Consider the following 17,357-nt stretch of genomic DNA (forward strand, 5'->3'; position numbering starts at 1 on the left):
ATGTAGTGATCTAACAGTCCCCTGAAGAACATCTTTCTGGGGGAAATGAACCTGGTTAAAAAAAAAAAAATCTCTCAAACCATTTCACCATCCACTGGGTCACTCCGCGCGTCCCTCAGGCCACCATTAGTTTCAAAAGAGATTTAAGGCAGTGAAAAAATCCTGGGAGTTTTTCTAAAAATTGTTTTACTCTAGTTAAGAATTTGTAGAGTGGTCCTGAAGTTGAAATTTTGAGAGATTTGGATTATGGTGATGCCAAGTTTGCTTGGATGACAAACAGAAATTTCAGAGTATAATTCCTCTCAGAACACACAAAAACATACACATACACACACACAAATACAAAATAAAAAACTAAACAAAGTCCAGCTTTAGGTGTAGCCAATGATAATAATGATATTAATAAAAGAGATATTTGTTAAAGGTTTACTATGTGCCAAACACTGTGCTAAGTCCTGGGGTAGATACCTGCTAATCAGATCAGATACCGTCCCTGTCACACTTCGGGCTCACAGTCTAACGTGGAAGGAGGATAGGTAACTCATCCCCCATATTGGCCATAAAAACCTGAGGCATGGAGAAATTAATTGGCTTGCCCAAGGTCACACAGAGGTAATAATAATAATAATAATAATAATAATAATGTTGGTATTTGTTAAGCACTTACTATGTGCAGAGCACTGTTCTAAGCGCTGGGGTAGACACAGGGGAATCAGGTTGTCCCATGTGGGGCTCACAGTCTTAATCCCCATTTTACAGATGAGGTAACTGAGGCCCAGAGAAGTGAAGTGACTTGCCCACAGTCACACAGCTGACAAGTGGCAGAGCCGGGATTCGAACCCATGATCTCTGACTCCAAAGCCCGTACTCTTTCCACTGAGCCACGCTGCTTCTACATAGTGGAGCTGAGCCTGGTGGGTTGCTTGACTCCCGTACTGGTGCTACTTCTACTAGGCCACGGGGTTTCCTTAAAGCCCCCAGTTCTAGACTTCAAGGGCTGAAATCGGGGTTAAATGTGATCCCTCCCCAAACAATCATATTGGCTGAGCACCTACTAAATGTAGAGCACTTTACTAAGTTCAAGTCAAGTCAAGATTCATGTCTATAAGGAGCTGATAATCCAACAAGGGAGATGAGCTGACCCAAAAGTATTTATAGGTATTAGGAAAAGGACAGGCAAAATTGATTATAACCAAAGAATGGATAAATGAGCAAAGGAGTAAATAGAAAAATGAGTATGTACAGATGTAAATTCCCTGGTAGATCATGTCTACCAACTCTACTGTATTGTACTCACCCAAGCACTTAGTACAGTGCTCTGAACACAATAAAGTCATTGCTTGATTGAATACATGCATTAATATGTAGCTAGGGATACTTCCACTACCTTTTTAATCTTTCTTTGACACCACATCCTTTTTTTTAAATGTTATTTGTTAAGCACTATTCTAAGCACTGGGGTAGATACAAGCTAATCAGGGTTGCTTCAGTCCTTGTCCCATACGGGGCTCACAGTCAAGTAGGTGGGAGAACAGGTACTGAATCCCCATTTTACAGTTGAGGAAACTGAGGCACACAGAAGCTAAGCGACTTGCCCAAGGTCAAAGTATAGTGGTGAGTATCCCCGCCTGTCACGCGGGAGACCGGGGTTCGATTCCCCGATGGGGAGTGCCAATAATTTTGGAGAAGCAGCGTGGCTCAGTGGAAAGAGCACGAGCTTTGGAGTCAGAGGTCATGAGTTCAAATCCCAGCTCTACCACTTGTCAGCTGTGTGAGCGTGGGCAAGTCACTTCACTTCTCTGTGCCTCAGTTACCTCATCTGTAAAATGGGGATTAAGACTGTGAGCCCCACGTGGGACATCCCGATTCCCCTGTGTCTACCCCAGCACTTAGAACAGTGCTCGGCACATAGTAAGCGCTTAACAAATACCAACATTATTATCAAAGGGTAGGCAGGTGGAAGAACCGGCATTACAACCCAGGTCCTCTGGCTCTTATACCTTTGCTTTATCCACCAGGCAACTACTTTCATTATTTCACCTCGGCCCATCTTCTCTGTCACTACACACGAGTCCCAGGTTTGATCTCTAGGCCCATGAAAGATACGTAATTTCTTCAACAGTTACTGAAAGGCTCATGGGTGCCATTTTGCAAAAGCAAGCCTGAGCTTGGCCAATTGTAAAGTATTTCCCTGGGAGAACCCCTGAGTCATCAACTCCTGCGACAACCTACCCACTCTATAGACACACACTCCAGAGTCACGGCATTCCCCTTCCTAATCTACATGAACTCTAAGGAACATAACAGCAGGAACTGTGGTGGAGGAAGGGGAAGCCCTCAAAAATATAAACCAAGAAAGAAAAGCATCTGACTCCATATCCATTCCGGAAAGAGGCCAGGTCAGTTGGAAACCAGATGAACGGCCACCCTGCTGCCCAGAAAGAGGACACCCCTGCCTGCAGAACAATATTTTTTTTTACTTTTTTCAGTAGTGTAAGGAAGGCTGAATACAGATATAAAAGCTAAACATCACTGTAGAGGAGGTGCCCAAATTGGAAATTGCCAGGGCTAACTGAAGAGTCTTCATGATCCCTTCCGGTATCAAGTAGACTTAGGGGCCAAAATGAAATAAAATGTCAAAGGGAGATATTCTTAAACCTGATCTGATACATGTTTCTTAAAGTCAGAGCAGAAGATTTTAGAGTATTCAACTTGTCAAAGCCACTGACTCAATTCCCTAACTTGTACTATAAACTAACAAGTCTACCTAATTCTTTTTAGTATTTATCTAGCCCTTCCTATGTGCCAAAGCACTGTGCTAAGCCCTAAGGTACATCCAAGATAATTAGACCTGACAGTCCCTCCTCCCACATAGAGCTCATAATCAAAGAAGTTGGGAGAGCATGCACCTCATACCCATTTTCCAGCAAGGAAGCTGAGGCACAGAAACATTTCATAACTTGCCCAAGGTCACAACAGCGGGTCAGTGGCAGAGTTGGGTTCAGAACTCAGATTTCCTGATGTCCTGTCCCGAGCAACTTTCTCCGGGCCATGTTGCTATATAGTGACTTAGCCCAAACTTGAAGCCCCACAGAGAAGAGAGAGAAACGAGACCCCACAGAGGTTTCGAAACGGTAATCTCAGTCGTATAAAGCCTCTCTATCTTGAACTTAGACTTCCTACTCAGTGGCGGCTTCAGGATGACGTGAGCCGTGAGGCAAGGGCACAGTTGGCTGTCCTTCTCACCTGAGCAGAAGACATCGGGCGGTGTGTGCTGTATGACATCATCACTTGGTGCCACTCACACAGCAATGCAGGGAACCAGACTTTGGGGCCCCACGTAACTCTGGGACAGCACCTGGCTGCCTACTGGTCACGGAAAGATGGAAAGGTCCTGGGCTAGGGAAACAGGGGAACAGGAATGGGCAGTCCCCAAACTCCCTCTCACCTGCTTTAATTGCCCTCTCCTCCCTCGGCAACAATAATTCTAGACCTTTCCCGATTTCCATTCTCACTGCCTGCACCAGCTCTTTCGGGCCTCAAACCACCTGTCCCTCCGCCTCCCCCATCCCTTGCCCCCAGTAACGTCAATGCTCCTAGTAGCTCGAACTAGATTCGCAACACCGGGGTGACGACCCCCAGAAGTCACACTACAGCTAGACCAGTCCTCTCCCAAGTGCCAATTAACTACTGGGCTGTTAAACCATTAATGACCTTTTTAGACCAATGGATAGAGCGTCCAGGTTAACTCCCCACCTGCACAGGGGTCGTGATATCGCAGAGTGGCCACGGGCCACTCAGTCCACAGCAGTGGACTTGGGCCATTCTAAAGCAAAATGTGAGCAGAGGCGCCTACATGGGTGCTCAGGAGGAGAAAACCTTCATGGAGTTGAAGGAAAGGGTGGAAGGATGAAGGAAGGATGGAAGGGGTCAGAGGTGTTTGTTTCTGAGGATGTGAGAAACACGAGAGAGAAAGAGAAAAAGTGGGTGGAAAATAGGGGGGAACAAAACAACCAGGTAAAAGGGAGGAATGATACAGGAAAAAACACAGTGAAGGAGAAAAATGGGAAGAGAAACAAAAGATGAGGCACAACAAACTCCAAATAAGATTCAATGTAAGAGCCAAAGAGGCGGAAATTTCGTTGGGTGCTGAGAAACAGCAAGCCACAATCAAGAAGAGTCGGAAAAGAGTTCCCTAATTGACTTCCGGCAAGCTGTGGAAAGAATACGCTGATTTTATTCTCCCAAAAGGGAGCTTTCCTGTTCTCTTTCTAGTTCCATTTCCTGCCTCATTAGAACCAGACACCAAGTCCACAGGAGACCTGTGTTATCATTCAAACCATTTGGGGATGTAAATGCTGTTCTTTTGTGAATCAACAAAGAAAACTGCATTCTTTGGGTAATAATTACAATAAATCCACTCTTGTTTCTGTCTCATTTTGCAAGGTAGAGGCTCAAACTCTCAAAAGCAGCAGTGAGGCTAGTGTGTGCATTTTTCTGTGTGGTCCTATGAACCAAAAAAATGATGGGATTCAGAGGGGCTGCTTCCAAGCAGTTGGCTACCATCACTAAGACAGTGATCTGCTGACAGGTTTGGCACTTGCCTGCTGTTGTGACCTTGGCCAAATCACTGGACTTCTCTGGACCTCAATTTTCTCATCTGTAAAAAGGAGAGGCGATACCTGTTCTCACTACCATTTAGACTGTGAGCCCCATGTAGGACAAGGGCCGGGTCCAACCTGTCTTCTCTTCCTCCAGTACTATACCACCAGTATTAGATGATGATAGACCACTGCCAGAGGGCTGAAGGGGTGACCTAACGGGAAACAGAGCCAGAAATCACTCAAACCTTCCACTCAACCCAGTAAAAGCTTGGCACCCTCGTAGAGATTTTGTTTAAGCTCTAAGCTATTGTTCAGGGCTTTCAGAATGATTACGGGGACTGTTTTTGAGTCTTTCCACCTAGAAAGTCCGGTTGCCTTAGTTACCATTAGGCGAGGCAACGTTATCAGCTCGGAGAAAGGGGGAGAGAATCCAGAGAAGTAGAAGGCTATCATTTTTTCAACCGTCAGTCTTCCGTTGTTATTTCTTCTCTCCCTCTCCATCTTTTAAGCCTTTTCTTGTTTCTTGGCTTCATGAAGGGATTTGGGTTAAAAGCCAATTCTAAACTTTAAGGAGGCGTAGCCATTCATTCCTGAGAAACAGGAGTGCCGGGTGGGAAGGTGCTGTCAGAAGTTATAAGCAAGAACGATAAGGAAGCGGCTCCAACAGTTAAGGAGCTGATGCCTATAAAACACCTCAAAGATGCTATACATCTGGGTGTCCTATCAAATGGAAAAAAATCGACCCTTTCAATCGATGGTATTGAGTGCTTACTGTGGGCAGAGCACTGGACTAAGTACTTGGGAGAGGACAAGAGTTAAGTAGACACCACCCCTGCCTACTTTTAGAGCTCTGGCAAGTTCTTATTAATAATCCAGACTGTCATGATAACAATTATCATAATACCAATGCATGCCAGAATCTTAGAGCCCCCGCCCACAAAAACAGGGCAGAGTTTAATTAGGAAGCTCCAGAGGCCAAATCCTCTCTTCCAAATGCTGCTCTGAAGCCCCTCCAGATTGTATGACTGTATTTTCCAAAACCATCTCAGCTACCAGAACTCTGCCATGTCCAATGTGGCTTGGGTACACTGGGGCTTGGGTACATCTTCAGAGGCAGCGCTTTGCCAGGCTATTACCTACCAGCCTATGGACCTGGAAAATAATCAGATGGATGGCACCTTCACTGCCTTTTTTAGGGTGATAAGGTGGCCACTAGGCAGGCAAAGAGGGAAACTGATCAGTGATTTTCTCTTATCTCTTTTTTTTTTTTTTAACTAAAGGAGTCCGGGGGAATCATTAGAAGAGGTGGAACTCTTTTGCTGTGGAGGAGGATACCAGACCCATCGCAGGTAGACAGTACCAAATATGGCTAGTTTTACAAAGATCCCTCCCCACACCAACCTTGGCAGGCTCCAATCCACCAGTTGTGAGGCACAATCAGAAGTGGAGTACATATCTAGAATACTATTCCTAGAGAGGTTAGGTTATAAAATCCTTGAGGGCAGGCACCAAACCTTTTACATCTACGATACTCTTTGGAGACAGAGAGAGACAAACTGGCTTATCCAAGATCCCATTGGCAGAATCCTAGCTGAGGTCTTGGTGCTCTTTCCACCAAGGGGAGGGGAAAGGGGAGGGAGGCAGAGCATATTCCTTTCTTAATGCCAAGTTGCTTCAGCTTTCTATGGGCAGCAGTCTGCACTACATATATCCAACAATAGCCTTCTCCAGAGAAAAAATGATGATGGAGAAATGTAATGGAATTTCTTATTATTTGGCCAAATGGTGACTCATGATGGTGAGAGAAGATATATGCAGAAAGGCCAAGTCTACATAAGGAAAATATCTGTTTGAAAAATGGGTTCCATAAAAGCCCTAACAAAATCTGCTAGCATAGGGTGGGCTTGCTATTAGTCAAGCTTCAGCCTGGAAGAAGAGAGAAAATTTGGGATTGAGGTTGGGAAGCCACTGCTGGTCTTCTGGATATGTGTATGCCGCCGATTGGCTGGGAGGTCCTTTATTGACAACTGCTGCCTAGAGGTGTTGGCGGTTCCATGCTGTTCTTGTCACCTCGCCCCTTCTCCTCCCTTCTTCCCCTCCACCCCCCAGAGGCAGGGGAATGTCCTGAAGCAATAGGGTCAGCAGCAAAATTATAGCCTGGGAAAGACCAAACTACCATCTATCCATCAAGCAGTTGTTAATAACAACAGGGTTTCTGGGCCAGGTGTTGAGGCACTGACAATAATTGTAATTATCATTATTACCATTATGGTCTTCTTAAGCACTTACTATGGGTCAAGCATTGTTCCAAGCACTGGGGAAGATAAAAGCTAATCAGGTCAGACATAGTCCCTGCCCCACATGGGGCTCAGGGTCTAAATAGATTACATATTCATATTTTCCACGCAGGCATTCAAGTTATGTTTGCCCTGTGCAAATTTGGGCAAAAAGAAAAATTCCTATTGAGGCATAATGGCATGTAGCGGGAATGACCCATCTATGAACTACAGAGGAATAACGAAAATAATAACAACAGTAATGATGATAAAAATGGCATTTGTTAAGCACTTACTACATGACAAGCATCGTAGTAGGCACTAAACTGACTACTCCATCAGCCTCCTTGCTGATCTCCCTGTTTCTTGTCTTTCCCCACTTCAGTCGGCACTTCACTCCGCTTCCAGGATCATTTTTCTAGAAAACGGTTCATGCCTCCCTACTCTTCAAGAACCTCTAGTGGTTGCCCATCCGCCTCCACATCAAACACAAATTCCTTACCATTGGCTTTAGAGCACTCACTTTATCCCCTCCCACCTTACCTCTCTGATTTTTTACTACAAACTAGCCTGCGCAATTTGCTCCTCTAATGCCAACCTACTCATCTACCTTGCCACTGACCCCTTGCCCACCTTCCGCCTCTGGCCTAGTACTCCCTCACTCTTCAAATCCAACAGAACGATCACTTTCCCAACCTTCAAAGCCTTATGAAAAGCACATCTCCTCCAAGAGGCCTTTCCCCAAATATGCCCTCATTTCCTCTTCTCCCACTCCCTTCTGGTCTCCCTTGCACTTGGATTTGCACTCTTTATCCACTCCATTCTCAGCCCCATGGCACTTCTGTAAATATCCCTAATTTATTTATAGTATCTGTCTCCCCCTCTAGACTAAGTTTCTTGTGGGCAGAGGAAGTATCTACCAACTCTGTTATACTAGACTCTCCAAAACGTTTAGTACAGTGCTCTATAGTGCTCAACTGATTAATCAGAATGGGGAGCAGCATGGCTCAGTGAAAAGAGCAGGGGCTGGGGAGTCAGAGGTCATGGGTTCGAATCCCGGCCCTGCCACTTGTCAGCTGTGTGACTTTGGGCAAGTCACTTAACTTCTCTGTGCCTCAGTTACCTCATCTGTAAAATGGGGACTAACTGTGAGCCTCACGTGGGACAACCTGATTAACCTGTTTTGACCCTAGTGCTTAGAACTGTGCTCTGCACATAGTAAGCACTTAACAAATACCACCATTATTATTATTATAAGATAATCAGGTTAGTCACAGTCCCCGTCCCAGGTGGGTCTCTGAATCTAAGTAGGTGGGCCTATTTTACAGAGAGGTGAAGAATAATAATGGTGCTTGTTAAGCACTTACTCTGCGCCAAGCACCGTTCTAAGGGCTGGAGCAACTCGGCTTGTACTAAGTGGTTGGGAGAGTATCACACAAAGACTACTTAAAAATGGAAACGAGGGTATGGAAGAGAGTTCAATATTTTCTCCCGCCCAGTGTCTCCCCTCCAGTGAGATATGCACCCAACCATCTCAAACAGACGAAGGCCCTTTGATGCCTCTGAGGAAGGAGATTCGGCAAGTCTCTTCAATGGCCCATTCCACTGTCTCATAGCCATATGTTTGCTGAATAGCCATCAAATGGGTCAGGCCCCGGCATATGTTTTTTTCTTCTATAAAAATACCATCCACTTGGACGTTTTAAAAAGCAGTTTGTGAATTAAAATCACTCTGAAAAGATGGCTCAATACCATATGGTGACCCATCTCATCAAGAGGTAGAGCTGTTGTTGAGAGGTACTACAGCTTAACCAACTGGAAACTCAGGGGCTGAAAGCTCCAACTTTGGCTAATTTTCTACGTGAACCTGGGGAAAATCAGAGTTCTTCTTATCTGTTTTCATCTGTAAAATGGAGGGGGGCAGACTAGTTTGCCTGTGGAAGCACCCAAGTACTATGGTGACAGGCGCTACATAAATAGAGAGGCAGATAAGGAAAAGGACAAATGGAGCAGAAGCAAAGTGTCCGATGATGAGCCAAGAGTCAAATGTATACGTGTTGCTCCTCATAAAGAACGGGAGGTTCAGCCTTTAAGCTTACCTGATAACCAAATAAAGTCCCGCCGAGTGTGAGTGGACCCTCAAATAAATGGTCCTAAGATGATGGTGGGCAGATTTGAAAATGAATGTGAGAAGATTTCTAAGGAGAGGGGAACTGTGGGATAATCAGCGCTTTAAGAGGATGCTCCGGGCAGCAGTGCGCACTCTAGGCTGGAAGGGGTGTTGAGGCAAGGAGACCAGGGAGGAAGATGATATCATGGTCTAGCTGTGATGTGACAAGAACTTGGACCAAGATGGTTACAGTCTGGGTGGAGAGGACTGGGAAGACATGGGAAATGTTGTGTAGGACGACCCATCAGGAGTCAGCAGTTAACAAGAGGGGTGAGAGACAGTGAGGAGCCGAGGATAACACTGAGACTGAGGGTTTCTTGGACTGTAGCTCAGTTTGGCCATATTAAGTTTGAGGCACCAGCAGGATACCCAGTGGACTGGGGATGCACCTACAGACTCTGTTGTACTGTACTCTCCCAAGTACCTAGTACAGTGCTCTGCACAGAGTTAGTGCTCAATAAACGCCATTGATTAACTGATCGATTGAGATGAACTGGAGAGAAGACGAAGTGTAGAGATGTAGACAGGTGTCAGTTTCAGGGTGTGACTCAGTCCCTTTGACCTTGGAGACGGGCAGATTTGGACCGAGTCTGATCTCAGCGATTGCTAGGCTGGGAAACCACCCCCCGACAGACACAGTTGCGATGACAAAAGCCCTTTCTTTTATCTTTTTATGGTATCTGTTAGTAAGGTATCTGGTATCTTACTACGTGCCAGGTACTATTCTAAGTGCTGGGGGAGATACAAGACAACCAGATTGGACACAGTCCGAGTCCCACACGACACAGCTCACAGTCTTAATCCCCATTTTACAGTTAAGGTAAATGAGGCACGGAGAAGTTAAGTGACTTGCCCAAGGTCACACGGTGGACAGGTGGCAGGGTCGACATTCGAACCCAGGCCCTCCTGCCTTTTTCAGACGAGGGGCATCCAGCACCTCTCTCCTTGAGCCACGCTTCATCAAGCTCCACAACTTTGATGAAGGGAAGCTGCGTGGTCTGGCAGAAAGGGCACGCACCCCGAGGCAGACGACCCGAGTTTTAATCGCAGCTCTGCTACCAGCCTGCTGGGTGACCTTGGGCCGGTCGCTTCACTTATCGGTGTCTCAGTTTCCTCATCTGTGAAATGGTGATTCGATACCCGTCACCCCTCCTACTTAGACTGTGAGCCCCACTGTGGGACCTCATTCTCTTGTATTTACCTCATTGCCTAGAGAGCGTTTGGAGTATGATAAGTGCTTCACAAATGCTATTATTGTGAACCTTGTGCAGTGTTGTGTTATCGACTCCACACCCTGCCAGCCCATGTGCTAATGTGAGGCCACCCTTTTCGAAAAATGGCTCATCTTCTCACTACCCCTCATTCAAAACGGGGATAATGAAAAAGTGACACTTGCGGATTGTGAAAGAGAGGGCTACAAGACGTTAAAAGCCCACACTGCTTACCGAGAAGCCGGGAGGAGGGGAACCGGGCTGTCCCAGAAGCCCCCGTGTCTGGGTCAAACCAGTGGAAGAAGACATGAGAAAGAGAAAGGGCTGACCCTGCTTACTCCCCACTGCTGGTTGGATCACGTTGTACTTTAGGGTCAAGTTAGATTCTCGCTTCCAGTGTAGGAAATACCGGCCGTTAGATGGTGTTTAGTAGTGGAAATGAAGTTACAGGTAGCGAAAGAGTGGGAAAGAAAGAAAAAAAGGAAAATATGTGGAACAGATTGTAAGCTCCTTGCCGGCAGCGGAGAGCCCTGCACACATTAAGGCTCAACACATACCACTGATTGATGGACACACTTTTGCATATGTGGAATTTCATACTCTACTTAGGGAAGCGGAACTGCTTCCTCCTGAGATCCTCTATTCTTTTTTATGGTATCTGTTAAGTGCTTACTATGTAGGACACAATCATGGGGCTCACAGTCTAAGTAGGTGGGAGAACAGGCATTTTATCACCATTTTACAGTTGAGGAAACTGAGATACAGAAAGGTAAGTGACTTGCCCAAGGTCACCCAGCAAGCAGTCAGCAGAGCCAGGATTAGAAAAGCCAGGTTCTTGGACTCCTGGGCCCTGCTCTTTCCACCAGGCCACACAACTTCCCTTCATCAAAGCTGAATGGCTTGATGCAGCATGACTCAAAGAAAGAGGTGCTAAATGTCCCTGGGTTATCAACGAAAGGTAAGAAAAAAATAGATTAACCTTTTTAAGAAATAGGGTACCTCTTGGTATACTGAAGATGTCACTCATCAATTAGCATTTGAAAGTCCTACAAATATTAAAGCACATTATATGTGGAGCCCTTACCCCCAAAGAGTGATTTACCACAGCCCGAACCTTTGAGGAAAGGCTATCACAGTCACTCAGGGAGGTAGAGTCCCATCAAGCTATTATTCTCCCTTAAATCTAGCCCAAATCCCATGGCATTTTATTTTAGAGGGTGTAAGAGCACAAGTTTCCAAGTTTGAAGTGCACTACAAGATTGTGGGTTCAGAGAATCCTTTAGCATTTGAGCTTTTTTCTTGGCAAGGAATGGTTCCTAACTTTTTGATGAAATATCTTTAAGGGCTTTATAACCAGACTCCAAAGACATATTTGGCAGGGGCAGTGCTTACAGAATGACATCTTTATGACAAGTGTAAATATGTCAAATATAGATTATATACTTCCTTTAAAATATACAGGGGACTACATATTCAGGAAAAATGAATGGCAAAGAGCACGTGCAATTTTATTGAACTTATAACAGTTCAAAATTCATCTGATGAGTACAAAATGCATTCGGTTCCACCCACTTCTCTGAGGTAATTAATGCCTTTTTTGATTAGTTCTGATGAGCTGGTCTCTTGGTACTTGGTAGAGCTCCCCCTTCATATCTGACAGTCCACCTCTCTCCCAACCCTCAACACTCTCCTAAATCACAGCTCCTCTACGAGGCCTTCCCGAACTAAGTCCTTTATTTCCCCCACTCACCTTCCCCTCTGCACTGCCTATGAGTACCCCGAAGCACTTTGATACTCACCAACTCCAGCTCCATAATACTTACGTATGTATTTTTAAACTCTAGTATTTTACCATCTGTAATTTATTTTAAAGCCCATCTCGCTTGTAGACTGTAAGGTCCATATAACAATAATAATTGTGGCATTTTATTAAGTACTTACTACGTGTCAGGCACTGTACTAAGTGCTGGAGTAGATACAAGCTAATCAGGTTGGACACGGTCTCTGGCTCACATGGAGCTCACAGTCTTAATCCCCATTGTACAGATGGGGTGACTGAGGCTCAGAGAAGTGAAGTGAGTTGTCCAAGCTCACACAGCAGACAAGTATCAGAATCTAGATTAGAATCTAGGTCTGCCTGACTCTGAGGTCTGTGCTCTACCCACTAGACCACACTGCTTTTCTTTGTAGGCAGGGAAAGCAGCGTGGCTCAGTGGAAAGATGCCGGGCTTGGGAATCAAGGGTCGTGGGTTCTAATCCCGGCCCCGGCACTTGTCAGCTTCGTGACTTTGGGCAACTCAATTCACTGCGCCCCGGTTCCTTCATCTGTAAAATGGGGATGAAGACTGTGAGCCCCACTTGGGGCAACCTGATTACCTTTATTCTCCCCCAGCACTTAGAAAAGTGCTTGGCACACAGTCTAAGCAATAATAATGATGGTATTTGTTAATAGTAAGCGCTTAACAAATACCATCATTATTATTGCTTAGACTGTGAGCCCGGTATTGGGCAGGGATTGTCTCTATCTGTTGCCGAATTGTACATTCCAAGCGTTTAGTACAGTGCTCTGCACATAGTAAGTGCTCAATAAATACTATTGAATGAATGTGTCTACTAATTCTGTTCTCTCCCAAGAGTTTAGTTCAGTGTTCTGCACCTAGTAAGCACTCAATAAATACCATGGATTGAAAAAACAGCATTGGAGTTTCTACCTGGTTCGAATTTCCAATTTTTTTAATGGTATTTGTTAATCACTTATTATGTGCCAGGCACTGTACTAAGCACTGGGGTAAATACAAGGTAATCAGGTTGGACAGAATCCATGTCCCCCATGGGACTCGCAGTCTTAATCTCCATTTTACAGATGAGGTAACTGAGGTACAGAGAAGCTGAGACTCATCCGAGGTCACCCGGGAGACAAACGGAGGACCCAGGATTAGAATCTAGGTCCTCTGACTCCCAGGCCCGTGGTCTTTACATGAGGGGATGGTGCTTTCAATTAATTATATTTATTCATGACTAGTCTTTGGGTTTGTTCTAGCTCACTGTTATTTCAATTACAGCCTCAGCTACGTGGAAAGATAACTCATGAATTTTGGCTAAACGATGAAAAGTCCTGAACCTTCATAGCGAAGCAGCCTGGCCTGATGGATCAATCACAGGCCTAGGCATCAGAAGGACCTGCGTTCTAATCCCGGTTCCACCAACTACCTGCTGTGTGACTTTGGGCAAGTCAACATCTCTGGGCCTCAGTTCCCTCATCTGTACAATAGAGATTAAGACTGTGAGCCCCATGTGGGACATGGACTAAGTCCAACCTGATTAGTTTTGTTTCTACCCCAGAGCTTAGTACAGTGCCTGGCACATATTGAGTGCTTAACAATACCATAGGGAAAAAAACTTGAACTGATGTGTCGAAAGGAAAAGCAGTGAAAGAGCTGACAGAGCTCAAACGGTAGTTTTTCTCATCTGATTTCACTATAGTGTTAGGCAGTATATTAGCTGAACCCCATTTGCAGACAAGAGTCTTGAGGATATTGAAAGAGAAATTAATGGCTTTGATTTCCAAAGCACATTGTAAGTATTCATAGAGAATCTGAGAATTAGGGGAGGACCTAGACTTTAGGTTGAATACTTGGTGCCTTTGAAGATGCAGTTTAATTTGAACCGACAAAAAAAAACTTTCAAAAGCCGAAAAATATAAAAGTTATCACTTTTTGAACAGTTCCCGTTCTACCTGGATAAGAAAACTTGAAATCCAGTGTGATCATTATTACTTATTATCTGTTGAGGAAATGTTCTCAATTGAATTGTCTCTAAGTGTGTTACTGAGCAGAGTGTTAACCTTGTTGTTCGTCTAGGCATTGCATTTCAGGATTCTTGCTTACAACCAAAATGGAGCTTAATCTTTGTACTGTCCTGAGGAAGCGAAGTCAGGGGTTGCTTGAGTCTGACCCCGCCTGATGAAAATGGCTGTACTTATTGTTCATCACCCAGGTAAATTAATATCTCAGGGAAGGTCATAAGAAAATTTAGCCAAATATTCAACCTCAATGTAAGTTTACAGAAAATAGAGGGAAACCTGTTAAATCACAGTCTTTCAATAAAATGAGATCTAGATTTCCCTTAATTGAACTACGAAGGCAATATGTATGCTAATTTGAGGAAACTGTTCATGCTTACACTTTCTTTTTTTTCACTTCTAAGATTTAAGGCCATTTATCTGAGGGTTCACTCACACTCTGTGGGGCTGTATGGGTTATCGGGTAACCTTAAAAGCTGAACCTGCCGTTCTTTATGAAGAGCGACACATAGACATTCGATTCTTGAAGCATTAGCGAACATTTTGCGTCTGCTCCATTCGTTCTTCCCCTTATCTGCCTCGCTATTTATATAGCACCTACCGTCAGAGTACCTGGGTGTTTCCACAGTCACACTAGTCTGCCACCCTCCATTTTACAGATGAAGAAACAGGTAAGAGCTGTGATTTTCCCCAGGTTTGCATAGAAAATTAGCCAAGATTCAAACTTTCAGCCCCTGAGTCTCCAGTTGGCTGATATATCATTGTGCTACACTTCAGCTGGCTTACTTCATTCCTTCCAAAGTAACCTTCCAGATGTACCTCTCTCCCAACTCTTTCACCTCCATTCCCACCCCTGCTCATGCTGTTTCTCAGGTCTGCAATTCCCCTTCCCTAGCCCTACTCTGACAGATGCCAGATTTCCCCACTTTCAAGGGCCGCCTAAAATCCCTCCTCCAAGTCTTCTCCATTAACTTCCATCACGCCAAGTCACATCTACCCGTCAGCCACCTTTAGTGTTTATTTAGATCCTCCCTTAGCACTTAAATATCGGTGAGTAATCAATTGAACGGTCCGTTCATTCTGACTGTCCTATTTTTATATATCGTTTTCAGTCTCCCCCATTAGAGTGCAAGCTCCCTAGGGGCAGGGGACAGGCCTCGTGCTTCTGGTGTACTTTCCCAAAAGCTTAGAATGAATGGTGCAGTGCATGCAGTGGGCCCTCGATAAATACCTGTTCCTACCTACCTGCCAACCACCCTGATGCGCCCCCCGCTTTCCATCTCCAGTGTGTCTAGCTGGTATTTTTTGTTGGACTTCGGTTTTTAATTTCTTGTTTTGATGAGAAAATGGAGACGACCCCTCCAATCTCAGCAATCTGAGTATCATCGTCAACAGGGCTTATGGAATGAGTGCGGACAAAGAAGCATCTGCTGCTTTGGGGTCTCAGAGATATTCGGCTCAGTGATTCAGACTGCCCCTGCCTTTTCTACCAGCTTTCTCTCAATGCGCTCTCCTGGCACAGGGAAAATGGGCAAGAGAGGATGGATGTCTCACTGCAGACTACCCAAACAACGGCTAGAGTAACTCAAGTTCATGTCCTTCTGGAAGTAGGACTTGTCTTTTCCTCTCTTAGCCACTGATGCATAAGCAAAACTCATCCCCCAAAGCGGGGGGTACAGCATGCAAAAAGACACATTATGCAAAAGATTCCCTCTCACTGGCATTCACATGGATATAATCTCACCACTAGCAGCGTTTTCTGCAAACCATAAGATAGCTCTACTATTTTAGGGAGGGAAACACTCGACTAGTTTTCGCTCATCACAGAAGTCTGCCTGGCAAATCACTAACAACTTACTGCAGACACAGTGAAATGATTAAAAGTCTTGTATCCCTAAATGACCCTGTAATCTCTTCCAGACTAGGCTACATATTCCTTATTCTACTCTCAGTACCCACTCAGAAAATAGCAGGGCTTAAAAAAAAATAAAAAGCTCTGCCTACACAGAACAAATACAAAATAGTCCAAATAAGAATAGTCCACATGAGTAAACCCAAGACAGGACAAAGTAGGTTCCCCCCGCCAAATCATTTTTGTACATTTTATTCTTTTTTTAAATGTCCATGGACCTGCTTTCCTCTTGCTCTCCTTAGTCAGTGCTTGGAATTTAGAATCTCGCTTCCTCTTATGGCCACTCCCAAAAGAGTACATTTTGAAACTTGCTTCCCAGCAAGTGATTTTGATGACCTGTATCTGATGAGTGATCACTCTTACAATTTCATAACTGCTATCACTTCATTCAATCACTCGGTGGTATTTTTGAGCACTTATTGTGTGCAGCACTGAACAAAGACCTTATTTATTATTATGGTATTTGTTACGTGCTTACGATGTGTCAAGCACTGTTCTAGGAGGTGGAGTAGACGCAGGTTAATCAGGTTGGAAACAGTCTCTGTCCCACATGGGGCTCACGGGCTCAGTCGGAAGAAGAACAGAGAGACGTCGCCTGTAGAAATCACTCTGACTCAGATAAGTCCCCTGAACAATACAGCATGAGGCTAAATGGAATCACTGACCTAATGAATTCGTACCTATCCTAATGCTCGAATAAGGTTTGACATATAGGAAACAATAAATATATTATTATGATTATGTTTATTACTCTTATTATTACTGAGTGCTCGGGAAAATGCAGAGGCTAAGGTTCTACACATTTTTAGGTCCTACATGGAATCAACAACTCATGCAGATGGTAGTCCTGTAGAAACGCTCACGCCTCCTGAGGTTTCTTCTTCTCTTTGGCTCGAACTAAGAAGTTCACTGTCGCCAGCTTTACCCTAGTCCAACACGGAAAGATGTGTCTTCCCGGTCAAATAAAGCCATGGACTCCGACAAGTTGATTTTGGGCGTCAAGACAACCAGAAGGGGACAGACCATACCACTTCAACCAGCTTCCTACTGATCTTGAGAGCTCATTGTCATCAACAGTGGTAGTGACTGAGCACCTGTGGGTGTCCTTGCATTTCTGGTAGTATAGAAGCAACTGTGTTTTGGGTGCATTTGGGTTAGTGTAGACACATACAGATAGATTGAGCATTCGTTTTCTCAGATGATGCTACTGATAGCAGGTCCTTCCTAGCCAAGCGTGAAGTGTAGCTGAGGAAAAATGCAAGATCGATATTAAACCCTGTCATATTATCTCCATGTATGATCTCCCCTGCTAGGACTAAAAGCTCCTTGTGGGCAGGCAATGTTGGAATATACCAACTCTGTTATACTGTACTCTCCCAAGG

At 44.7% G+C, this 17,357-nt stretch overlaps 1 long non-coding RNA gene across 1 annotated transcript; it reads left to right on the plus strand.

The window, feature by feature from the left end:
- Positions 1 to 1,608: 1,608 nt before the first annotated feature.
- LOC120638443 lies at positions 1,609 to 16,558 on the plus strand. The gene is made up of 3 exons (XR_005660105.1): positions 1,609 to 1,648; positions 8,354 to 8,356; positions 16,545 to 16,558. It is a non-coding gene; the product is annotated as an uncharacterized LOC120638443 (long non-coding RNA).
- The last annotated feature ends 799 nt before the right edge of the window (positions 16,559 to 17,357 follow it).

Source organism: Ornithorhynchus anatinus, chromosome 6, assembly GCF_004115215.2.
Source record: "Ornithorhynchus anatinus isolate Pmale09 chromosome 6, mOrnAna1.pri.v4, whole genome shotgun sequence".
In the NCBI taxonomy this organism is placed as follows: Eukaryota; Metazoa; Chordata; class Mammalia; order Monotremata; family Ornithorhynchidae; genus Ornithorhynchus; species Ornithorhynchus anatinus.